This window comes from Suncus etruscus, chromosome X, assembly GCF_024139225.1.
Source record: "Suncus etruscus isolate mSunEtr1 chromosome X, mSunEtr1.pri.cur, whole genome shotgun sequence".
NCBI lineage: Eukaryota > Metazoa > Chordata > Mammalia > Eulipotyphla > Soricidae > Suncus > Suncus etruscus.
Window position 1 is genome coordinate 72,244,763 of NC_064868.1, and position 4,626 is coordinate 72,249,388.

Here is a 4,626-nt window from a genome sequence, read left to right on the forward strand (position 1 = left end):
TTTTCCTACAAAATCAGTGAAGATTAATACCTTGAATAGTCGTGCTCATTAACATTTTATGGGAAATATATGCACATGTATATATGGACAGTTTATCTTTGAAAAAAAGGTTGTCTCTGAACAAACACACCAAGAAAAATCATTCTCAGAATTTATTAACTCTCTAAGTAAATTTTGAAGGGAAAACCGAGTTTGGAAATACAGGAAGAATATACTTTACTAAACAAAGGATATATATTTCTAAACAAAATCTTAATTTAGAAAATTGTATGTAATTAATTGACCATGGATTAAACAAGACTAATAGTAATAATATAATAATAATAAATAATGCATAAAATCAAAGGATGTTTCTAATATTTATTAAAGAGCTTCTTTTTAAATATGAAGATGATAACACTAACCAAATGAAAATATGACATATGCTGTCAGCAGTGCTATAAATCATGATAGTTAAATATAATCTTCCACACAATTAGGCTTATCCCCTCTTGAATATCCCATATTTGTCCACATGAAGTATAGACAGTGACCAAGTTTAAGAGCCAAAGCAACTGGCACAGAAAGAGTTCAAATTCGTGACTAATCTATTTTACTCAAGCATTCAACATACTGAGCTAAACATTTACATATCACTGATCAATCACAAATATGTACTATATCCAAAAGTCACAAAACATTTTATTCTAATTATAGTTTGGCCCATGAATAGTATTTTCACTTTATAGTATGTAGATAAATAATTTGATTTGTACTATATTTCATATAGAGAAAATGTCACATTTTCTTATACATTACACTCATTAATGATCAATTTCTAATTAATTAATTTCTTGTTAATCAAGGCATTAATACTAGTACTGACTAACTTCTAGTTATTAAAAGAATTTGCTAATAAAACATTTGATTTTTCTTTCTATTAAGACAACAAAGAATATGATGCTTATTTCTTTTATAATTTGATTTTAAGTGGTAGTAAGTGCTTTAAACTTGTTAAGACTTATTGTTTTGTAGAAAGTTATGTAGAACCATTACAAAAAGAATCAAGGATCTGAGCAGTTTCTTGATTTTTTTCTTTTTTTTAAGGGAGAGGTTTGTGGCCACACGTTGCAATGCTCAGGGCTTACTCCTATTATCACTCCTGACACTTCTCAGGGAACCATATGGGATTAATGGGATCAAACTCATGCCAGCTGCTTAAAAGGCAAGTATCTTGCCCATTATGCTATCTAGCCCAATATTTTTATTTATTTAAAGAAAATGCATCACACATTTGACATAACTGATCATAAAACATTTGCTTCAAGATGATAGAATAAATAAAAAAAACATTGAGAGAGAAAAAATGGAATTATAAAAAAGGACCCACTTTATTTGACCAAATTGTAAAAAAAAGAAAGAAAGAAAGAAAAGAGAAAAACTAAAAAAAATTAAATGGAAAAAAGAAAGAATAAAATGTTTATTAGAAAGCACATTTGTGACAATTATTGTATCTACAATAAATTCATTATTACAATAGCAGAAGGTTTAGTTAGCTCTATTTTTTAAAGATAGGAGATACAATAATAAAATAAAAAGGGGTGTGTGTGGCAGTTGTTGTTTGCATAGGCATAGCAAAATATGGGAGAAACAGAAAGGTAAACCCTTTGGCCTAAAAAAAGGCATACTAGATTGTCCAACCCCAGAGTCATTCTCAGTGGTCCCAGTAAAAGCTCATTGTTGTTTTTGTCAGGTTTCAGTAGATAGAGATTCTGATTTCTGAACAGTTCCTATGTCAAAGTCAGGGTGACATGAAGCGTCTTCTGGTTTCATCTCACCATTAGGTGGCAATACAGAAAATCCTGCCCTAAAAGCAGGTTATTGCTGTTACCACCTCATCAGAGTGTCATAAGAACCCTCTTTGGAGTAAGTCGGTGCCAGGGCAGCAGTAGGGTCTTCGCTGGTTGATGATTCCTAGTGATGGTGCAGCTAACTGTGGTTGTCTCCATAGATGTTATTCATAGTTTAGAGGTGAATGGTCAATGTTAGATCTTCTGAAGTCTAAGCCAAATCACTATGACAAATGTTCAGAGCGTAAGACCCCATTGCAGCATAAAATTTGTGTGTTCATATCTCTGTTAGATCAAAACTTGTTTGTATATGTAAGCTTTTATTTTCATTTTATTTTTATTTTTATTTCATTTTAATGTGCCTATGCAAAAAGGAACAATGCCACGAGGTATTACTGGTGCATATGCGGGCCTAGGTACAAGTCTAACAATCCCCATATCCTGGTTCTACCATGAACCATAAACATAGAGACTTATTTACTAGAATTATCTACTAGATCCCCAAAGTGAGGGAAATTGCTGCTATATAAGAAAATATTCAATAAGGGTTATACCTATTAAGGAAATACATCTAGAGAAATAATCAAAGGAGATATACATGAATTCTTTAAGTCTTTTGATAGCCAGGGGCGGGGGTAAAATTCGGAGCACAGTTTCAACCTGTAATTTGGTCTTGTGGAGTCTAAGAAAAATGGCTCCCAACATATCACATATCAGGAAATGTCTTCGAGCAGGGGATATCTCAGCAACAAAATCTCTTAGCTACCAAAAATACACCGTAAAGGGAGTAGAGGAAAAAGAGCCACAGAGAGCAAATCAATTGCTAGCAGTAGAGTACCGATTTCTTCTCAGACTGAGAATCTATCTTTTCACTTTGGGAGCTGGTTGGCAGCTGGCTTGGGTAGGGAGAATGTTCTGCTTCTTGAGGAGTTAAGAATTGAGGGTAAAAAAAATTAAGTGGGGGCAAATAACAGGAAGGGCTAGAAAAGAGTTTGTAAGATGGTAAGGAAAGGGGGTGGAAGGGTTATATATGTTAGGGGGAGAACAATATACAACATATACATTATATCTATTTACAGATGGACATTAGACATACATTAATATAGCAAGGATATATACTATGTCAACAGACACTGAGGATCGATCCATGGGTTACACTTGAAAAGCTGATCTAGGTGAAATGGGACAGAACACTTAAAAATATATATGTATGTGTGTATATATATACACATATATACGTATATGTGTGTATATATATAAAGCTGGGAAGTCTGATGTAAATGTTTTCCATTTTCTAGGCCAATCATGATTGGTGAGGGTGAACTTTACTGAAGAAAGGCTTCATGGGTTAGATTGTGTATAGAGCGTTCTTAAAAACAATCATAATTTTTAAGTGTAGGAAACTAAGTGATATAGTATTGAGTACTGTATGGCGAGTATATTCCATGAAATTGATATGTATATATGCATATATTACAGACGGACATTAGACAGACATTGGTATAGGGAGGACATTCACTCCTCTGCATATATCAACAGACACTAAGGATCGATCCATGGGTTACAGTTGAAAAGCTGACTCAGGTGAATTAGGACAGACAAAACACTTTTAAAAAAGAAAAATATTAAAGCCTGCAAGTCTGATGTACAGGATTTCCATTCTCTGGGTCAATCATGGTTAGTGATGGTAAACTTTAATGAAGAAAGGCTTCATTAGACCAATATTTTTATTTAAAAATCTCTAAAAAGAATTTATGTAAGTCATTGAGAATCTTTTAAATCATTTCCATTTCAAAGCTAGTTAGTTCATTGTACTTAAATTCATTATCTTTTTTTTGTTTTTCTTTTTTGGCCACACCCAGCAGTGCTCAGGGGTTACTCCTGGCTGTCTGCTCAGAAATAGCTCCTGGCAGGCATGGGGAACCATATGGGACACTGGGATTCGAACCAACCACCTTTGGTCCTGGATCGGCGCTTGCAAGGCAAATGCCGCTGTGCTATCTCTCTGGGCCCAAAAATCATTACTTTTAATAGCTATAAACTTATGTTTGGTTGCTCATTCCTAGATTTATAGAAAATATCCATTGAACAGGTATATTAAACCATTTAATTATACTTTCATTGTGTACTTAAATGATTTTTGAAAGTAGGCTTGATACTGCCTTGAAATTGTTCAGCATATTTAAAAGTATTCTATTTTTCTGAATAAATTCATATTCCAGTAAAATATATAGTTTTCTATTGATGTGCCGAGTGGTAAAGTGCAAGAGAAACAAAATATGTCATATTGTCACTGTCTTCAAGAGATTAAGACTACAATGAGAAAAATGTTTTATAATTATTATGAATATTTGCTGATATTTATAGAATGAAAGAGGGATCTTAGGGCTGGAACAATAGGTTGGTAAGATCATTGCCTTGTACAAGATTTTACTGGGTTAATCTATGGAACTATTATGGTCATCCAAGTACAATCAGGTGCAATACCTAAGTAGCAGAGCTAGAGGTAAACTCTGAGCACCTCTGTTTATGGCCTATAACTTTTTTAACTTTATTTAAAGAAAATCATCACATAGTTGACAAAACTGATCATAATACATTTGTTTTAGGAAGACCAAAAGCAACGTGATTTTAAAAAATAGAAAATTAAAAGAAAAACTAAAGAGATGGAAGAGAAAGAAAAGAAGAAAAAGTTCAGTAGCAAGTATATTTTGAAAATTATTGAATCACCAATGAACTCATTAAAGCACTAGCAGAAAGTTTAGTAAGCTTTTCTTTTTTTAAAGGATAAGAGTTA